This window comes from Pelodiscus sinensis, chromosome 16 (assembly GCF_049634645.1).
Source record: "Pelodiscus sinensis isolate JC-2024 chromosome 16, ASM4963464v1, whole genome shotgun sequence".
In the NCBI taxonomy this organism is placed as follows: domain Eukaryota; kingdom Metazoa; phylum Chordata; order Testudines; family Trionychidae; genus Pelodiscus; species Pelodiscus sinensis.
This window is the reverse complement of record NC_134726.1, coordinates 29,505,156-29,513,420: the sequence shown is the minus strand read 5'-3', so window position 1 is coordinate 29,513,420 and position 8,265 is coordinate 29,505,156. Positions and strand designations below refer to the sequence as shown.

Sequence of the window (8,265 nt, the reverse complement as noted above, 5' to 3'; positions counted from 1 at the left end):
GGTATACCTCATTTTACGAGGCATAACACCTTCTGTCGACAGAACTCTGTCGACAGAAGGTGTTATTGCCTGTAACACTGCGTCCCAACTACGGAGTTCTGTTGACAAAGCAGCTTGCTTTGTCAACAGAACTCAATGTGTCTGGACGCTCTTTGTCAACGGAAGTTTTGTCGACAGTATCTGTCGACAAAACTTCCGTCGACAAAACGCGGTAGTCTAGACGTACCCTAGGAGTCCCACAGGAGGTCATAAAGTGGCTATTTTCTTCAAGGAGATGTACAGAATATCTGAAGACTTTCAATCTGTAGTGAAACCTTTGTTATCCGGCACTCTGTTAACCAGAAAACTTTGTTAACCAGCATTACCCCAGCTACAATACTGTCACATCTTCAGGTGCACAGGCCTGGCTTGGTTTACCATGATTGGCTTAACAAATTTTTATTTAAGAAGTACTAATCATCTTTAACTCAGAATAGAAATATGAGACCAACTGCCTCACACTACAAAACTACCAATATTAAAAACTTGAGTTTTACTGTTAGGGTGTGTCTAGACTATAGGGTTTTGTCAACAAAAGTGGACTTTTGTTGACAAAACTATACCTGCGTCTACACTACCGCTGAGTTCTGTCGACATAACGTCGACAGAACTCGGCAGTTTTGTCGACAGTGGTAAACCTCATTCTACGAGGAATAATGCCTTTGTTGACAGAGTTCTGTCGATAGAAGGCGTTATTGCATATACACTGTCCTTTGCATCTACACTCTCATGTTGACAAAGCAGCTTGCTTTGTTGACAGAACTGGATGTAGTCTAGACACTCTTTGTTGACAGAAGCTTTGTCGACAGTATCTGTGGACAAAGCATCTGTCAACAAAAGCCTGTAGTCTAGACGTACCCTTATTGTCCATTGGTTTTTCCTAGGTTGATGGTACTCTCATATAACTGGAATTTTTAGATAACCGGAACACCCTAGTCCCCGAGCATGCTGGATAACACAGGTTTTACTGTACCTTGATTCTCAGACTTTATTCAGATGTAATTGGAACTTTCTCTCAAGCTTCTAATATACCCATACAAAATATAGTAAAACAGGGACTTATCCTGAACCAGTGTCTAGTGCCACCTAACGTGTCAGCTAGGGAGCTGAGAGGAGGGAACTACTATCACACATTCGAAGATGGTGATAGACACCCTCTTAGCATTTTGAAGGGTGTTTATCACAAATTCACAGATGGGGTCTGTATCACCCAAGGGTTAGATTTTGGTGATACAGGAGACACACATAAGGAAAAGTCAGCTGAAGTTGTATTTTTACAAGAATGACCTACCCATGGGGCTCAAGGCCATCAATGTTTGGAAAGGCAAGTCAGCAACTGCAGGCATGTTACACAATAAGAACCCATCAAAAGCTCTACTCACTGGCACACAACTGACCCCTGAGGACTACCTCTTGTATTGCCTCCTGCACAGATACATGTCTTGAGTTTGATCTGTGGGTCATAAGTCCTAATAAAAAAGTTACTTTTCACCACCAAAGTTGTCAGCTTTTTATCCTTTTTTTCACTGCGGGTAGCTTGTCTGCTCATCACCACCTTGCTAAAGGGAGATTTGGAACTTGGTATATTCTATATGAAACTTTGGTTACACATTCTGTCAAACGTGGTAGTTCTGTGTACTTAACTGACCTCGGTCTCCAAGGCCACAACAATATTTCTCATACAAAATGTGGCCTTGTGCCCCTTTGGATTGGAGGAAGGAGACACTTATGGAAATAGAGTCTACAAAGGAATAAATGCAGAAACATGTAGCAGAGGCATTCAAAACCTTAGGTGCAGCACTTTATGCTACATGAAAAGACCAGTGGTTTTGTTAGCAGCAACAACACATGCATGTTATGAGGAGGTCTGTAAGGCTGCTACTGAGCCTTTCCTCCATACATTCTCAAACCCTATAAAACTGACAATCTCAAACCTGCTGATGCAGCATTAGGTAGAAAGGTATTACAGAACAGGTTCTCCAGTAACCATTGGGTGTCTCTTTCATTTCTACTTGGGTAAACTGAATTATCCTCTCTCTCTAGGAATGAGACTATTTTCTATATCCCAGTGTGAAGAAAATTTTGTCACCTGGAGAGAACTGAGAAAAGGAAGATTCTGACTTACCTGTGAATTTTAATTCCAGGATACTGCCATGTCAACCACTCTGACCCTCACTCAGAGGACTGCATTATGTACAGGTTTGTTTTTTTTCTTTCTTCTACTGTTTGCTGGTTAAGTAGCTTGAATGGAAAGAGGGTATTCTCCTGAGGAATCCCTAAATTTCATGTCAAGGCTCTGTTGCAAGTGATTGGAATTGAATAGTACCATTGTACATTTATAGATAATATTGGAAGCTATTGATCTGAAGAGCTCTTGCTGAGGGCCAGTCCTAAACTCGGGCGAAAAAGAAAGATCTGGTCTGTCTCCAGTTGTCATGAAATGGGAAGTGCCCCTCTTTGAAAAATGTCTGCCATAGAAGAGCCTAGAATGAATAGTCACAGGTAAGAATTGGATTTTTAATTCATTTTAGTTGTTAATTAAAATAAATTAAGATAACCCCAAATTAAATCATCTTCAATTCTGATTGAGTGTGCCCATACAAGGATTTAATGCAATTTAACAAATCTACATTAAAGTCACCCCTTTAATTAATTTGGATTAATTTTCCTGAGCGTCACCGTGTAAACAAATCCTAAGGAAATTCTACACCTAGTTCCCACTAAGCTTCACTGGGACTTGAGTACCTAAGCTAAGGTTTCATGGACATCCTTGTCCTCATAATTTTCTGTCTATTGGTTGCAACCTTAATTGTTCTCTAAAATAGGTTTTTGGGAACTAGGAGTGAAGTAGGATTTAGTGTATGGATGGACTATGATTTGATTGCATTGCTGTGCATGTTACAGGTCCTGGAAAAAGCCCTCATAATCGAGAGTGTGATAGCACATGCTCAAATCAACATTCATCAGTGTGATGTTGCACTCCATTAATTACAAAATCACACCTATAAGAACTCTCCAGCAGTGTTTGAAGAAGAGCCATGAGCAGTCAAAGTCAAGCAGTCTGAGGCCTGTCAAGGATTTGATGCTGGAGAGGAAAGATTGTATTGAAAAGGAGGTGGGTCAAAATGGCACTAAAATGGTAACTACCATAGGCCTGGGGTAGATTGGTTTGGAGGCAATGAGCCAGAGTCTGCTTTTTTAGTTACACAGATGTATAGCTGGAGTAGTTCCATTGACTTGAGTGGTATTCCTCAAGCCTTCACTGGTGTAATGACAGCAGAATGTAGCCCAGGTAGGGTACTGTTGAGAAGAAGCAGCCTTAGAAAGTGAATGTTTCTGGGGGTAGGCAGCTGTAGAGCTGCTGGCATTTTTTAATGGGGGTGTTGGGATGGTAGCAATAATAATTGGAGAGTTTGGTAGAAAGCAGGTAGAAACAGTCTATACTGGGGGAGGCTTTGGGGAGCTATCAAAGAGTATGAGGGTGGGGAGAATTTTCATAATCCAGGACTCCGGAGGAGGCAAGGCCCCCCCAGGGACTCATATCAGTGTATTATGTAAAATAAAAAGCAGACCAATTGTAAATTACTGGGCCATAATTCCTGCTCTGAGTTCTGCTGATTACACAATCTGCTTGAACTTCTCTCCCATGGTTTATGATGTCATCAGAACATCTTGATGGAATTATAGCCCCTAATTCACAGCTGCTTGTTATTTATTACATACACAGGTATTTTTTATATTTAATAGTATGCCTCACAGAGCTATTTTTTCTCATCTGCAGTGGTTTTCTCAACAGAGCATTATATGAAGCAGAAGAATTAAATAAAATCACGCCATGCTTGGGTTTATTTGCTAACCAAAATAACAAGCTTTTCTAGAGCTTTATCATACCAAGATCACTGCTTTACAATAGCATTAAAATGAAAAACCATCTGAGGCAGCAGAGCTAATAATTATTTAAAATCATTTAAAAGCCAGTGAAAATAGATAATGCAAATTTAGATTTAAAACAAGGGGAAAGTAGGGAGATAAAAACAAGGGAAAAGTAGCCCTATGTCAAGCTAAGCCCAACCCTGAAAAAGTATGCAAACAGCCCTACTGAAGAAAACTAGTCGTATAAGGGATTGCAGATTTGGATCCTTATTTTTGTTGCAATTGGAAGGTTGCAGCCTGTTGACTGAAGATGCAAATATATTTTCTTGGCAACAGTTGCTATAGGTCTGAAATGAAATTTACCATGATTGAGAAATGTAGCTGAGTTGTTTTGAATGGCTTTATTAACATTTGTACTCTCTAATTTGCCCAAAGACTGGAGAAAGGGCCTTTGTTTGCAAGTCAATGGGATGGACCCTGGGGGCTTGGAGTGGGGCTTTCCAGTAAAATCTGTCCAACAGTTATTCTGAGACCCTTGCATTCAATGGCTTTTCTCCCCCAATTCTCCCCAGCTTCTTGGAGCCCATCCAGGGCATATACATGGGAGGCAGAGATTCACCTGCGTTTGTCACACTGCATATGCTCTGCCCTTAGGGCTGAAACATGGCTTCAGGGACAGATATAGGGGCCCCGCGAAATTGTGCTGCCCTGGGCCCCGCAAAATGGTCATCTGCCCCTGCATGGCTACATCCAGTCCATTGAGGTTGCAGGCAGCGCTGAGGGTCAAATAAATCCTGAAAGCCTGACATGAGTTAGTGATCCTGGCTGCCTTTCTTACAAGCAAGGGAGCTGAATAAGAGTTACTCAAGTCTCTCTCTCTTTCCAAATGCAGGCATCAAAGTGCAATATCCAAGTCCTGTAACCAGAGAATGGTTTCTGTATCAAAGGAGGCAATGCATTGTAGCCCACTCTCCAAATGTCAGGCTGCCCACTTTTCCACCACATGCAGGATAGGCAATCCTGCACCACAGCCACCCTTTGGGGAGAAAAGCAGGTCTCCTGAGCTGCTGTCCCTGCACTGCTGCCCCCAGTGCTAAAGGCTACAGACCCACAGCAGCCACGCCCCAGACCTCTGATTGGATAGACGGGCAGCCTCTCATTGGATACCCGCACTTTATAAAGGGCTCAACAGGAAGAGGAAGCTGTCCAAGCAACAGCTCATTGCTTGCTGCCGATAGCTGGGGCGGCTTCAGAGAGCTATCAAAGAGTATGAGGGTGGGTATCCTTGTCCTGTTGCGTAACCTGCCCTGTCTTATCAGCTCATGTAACCTTATCTCCCTTACTGCTGAACCAGCTTTTTGGATTGGCTCTTCCGGCTACAGACCCTTGTGAGAACTCTGATCATCACTCACAGACTGCCTCTGATATGGATTGACCTGTTGGCTCTCCAACTACCTCACACACTTGACTGCTGCTCTGGAGTGCCCCCCGGCTGACACTGGCCATTACACTCACTAAACCTGGTCCAAGAGTTACAAAAAAAAGTGGACAAGAAGGCAGGTACAGCACTGGACCCTGAATGTACTTAGTGTTTTAGACTGTCTTTCCTGCCTCTCTTTCTAATCTATAGGGCATAATTTTTGGTACCTTGGTGGTGCAAGGTAAAAGGCCAGAAGCATAGTTACAGTAACAAAGGTGTGTCAAGAGATCAACTATAGTGACACTGCCTGGACCATAAGTGTGGGATTCCTCGCCTGAATACAAGCAGGTCATCCCAGATAAGTGCTAACCAATCTTGTATACCATCACTTATCAGCATGTATTCTATTTATGCTTGTAGGGGGGTGACCACTCTCACTCCGGGGGAGTGGGAAGGAATAAAACCAGCCCAGGTGAGGGCTGTCCCAGGAGCCTATCAGAGGTGGGCTAGTGACAGCCAATCAGAGCCCAGTTAGGTTCTTATAAGAAGAGGCTCCTGGAGGAGAGGACAACACTTTTGTTCCAGCTCTGGAGGGAGAGGGACCTAGCTGTTTGCTAGGTAGGACAGAGCAGTGCTGGGAGAAGGAAGGTTGAATCAGGAGAACTCAGGCCTGAATAAATCCTGAGGATCTAGGGAGGTATTAGGTTCTATAGAAAAGCAGCCAGGGCAAGAGAAGGCAGCAAGCCCTGCACCTCCTTACCTATGATGAGTGGCCATTTCAGATTACAGGTTTCCCCTGAGGCAGGGGCTAGATATGACTGGTCATTGGGACGATGTGGGTGTAGGAGCTTGGGGGTTTCCTGAGGGGGAGGACCCCACAGTGTGGGGCAACTGCAGCAGGACAGTACCTGGAGGGAAGGATGCCACAACCTGGGAGGAATACTGGTCCTGATGCAAGGTGGTAGAGAACAGACGAACAGGTAACAGAAGAGGAGATACTAGCTGGAAGGGGGCACTCCAGGGCTGGACTGAACTGACCCAGAGTGGCCAGCAGGAGGCACCACAGCGGTGAGTTGCAATGTGTTACAATGCCTCGTTTTACTGTAGAGTTTATTTTAAATTCTTCCTAAAGTTGCACTTGCATATACTGGCACTATTTTTATATCCCTACACCTGCACAGCCAAGTTGCCTTAGTTACCATCTACCAGGCCTGAGAAAGATAGATAGAAAAACTAGAATAAAATTAAACCCCCTTAAACACCCTTTTAAAAAAAATGTTGGCAGTGGAAAGTGGAGATTCCTATCTCCCTACTGAAATGCAGCACAAATGTCTAGCCTTCGTAGATCACAAGACAGCAGATTTTAAATCTATCATTGGCCCAACACTAAATATTACCTGTCCTGTATCTTAGATCAGTGTAATTTTGGGTTAGGATATTAAACATAGGGGAGGAGAGAAAAAATACCTTTTGTGAAATGTTCTTTTGGTTAAATGAAATGGAAGTTGCTCAGAGGCTTAGAAAGTCAGAAATAGTGCCAGTGGCAATGAATTAGTGAACAAAATGCAGGTGGGGAAATGGAAGGTACAAAATATACTTAGCTGATCACATAGCTGCAGAAATACAGAAACCTACCGCTTTGGTTCCATGGTTGATGGTACCAATTGTAGTAGTGAGTTTCTAACGACACTCCCACTGCCCCCATTCTCTAGCTCTTAGATTGTGATTTAGGAAAATGTGCTTAACTTTAAACAAATGTTTAAATTTTTGCTAACTTCAATGAGACATAAGCATATGCTTAACTATATTCTTAAACAATGATGCTTTTCTGAATAGTCCCCGTGTAGGTAAAACTCCTGTTAAATTCTCTTGAGATTTTTATCTGGGTGATGAATGCAAGACTGGACCTAACTTCCCAGATACTGAATACTCTGAGAGTTAAAAGGAAAGAGTTTAATTCATTGTTTCAATAACATATAGAGTTTGATGTGAATTGACAAAAGCAAAGGAATTCTGGATTATTGGTAACACTTTGCTCTTTACCCACTAGCTTTGCTTTTTTCCATCTACAATAGAATGAGTTAGGCTGTCAGCACTAACTTTGATTTTCCTGACTTTTGTCAGTTTGTTAGACCTTTAATGCTGTTTAAACATAGTTTTCAGAAATTGTAGAGGAAAAAATGATGCCATATGTCACATAAACCTGGATGTAAAAGGTACGATAGTGTAATAATGGGACTTCCAACCTGCCAGGATATCCTTGTAAATGAGAATTGATTTTTCTCAAGGATTCTTTACTGGAGGAAATAAATTAAATCTACATTTAGTTCTATTTGTTTAAAGACCTCTTTGTTAAAATAAGAAAAGTGATATGGAGACACATTCTAATAAATTAGAACCGGATAAATCATACCCAGCAGCGTGCTGAACACCTCCAGTTATGAGATTCTTTATAATTGAAGAATACTGCTGAGGCCTCCCAGGAAGGGATCCTGCAGATGTCTCTGAAACACTTTGATTAACTGTGGTTTATTTTAGCTATGATTGTACAGCTGATGTCTGCCCTCTCTTTTTTCGCCTTTCTTTTTTTTTTTTTTAACTTGATAAGTCTTCTGACATTTAAGAGACTCTGAGCTAGAGGCACATTCAAATGGAATAGACCCCATATTTGATTTTTAAAAGCAGGATAATCTGCTCTAATGTGCTCTATGATTTCTAACCAATCACTACAATCTAGAGAGAAACTTTTGTAATAGTTAATATTAATGTATGATGTAGATGTGCATGTTCTGCTGGCCTAACTTCTGATGAGCAAACAAAAAAAATCATGTTAACATCAACAGCATTACAAATGCATATGAAAAAAATCTAATTATGGCCAGATTCTCATCTGGTTTAAACTGTCCATTATAAAAGTCCATTGAACATAGATG

General features: G+C 41.8%; 1 long non-coding RNA gene across 1 annotated transcript; it reads left to right on the top strand.

The window, feature by feature from the left end:
• The first annotated feature begins 2,114 nt into the window (after nucleotides 1-2,114).
• Nucleotides 2,115-7,473, top strand: LOC112543951 (uncharacterized). The gene is made up of 4 exons (XR_003087246.2): nucleotides 2,115-2,238; nucleotides 2,382-2,541; nucleotides 2,944-3,154; nucleotides 5,267-7,473. It is a non-coding gene; the product is annotated as an uncharacterized LOC112543951 (long non-coding RNA).
• Nucleotides 7,474-8,265: the final 792 nt, after the last annotated feature.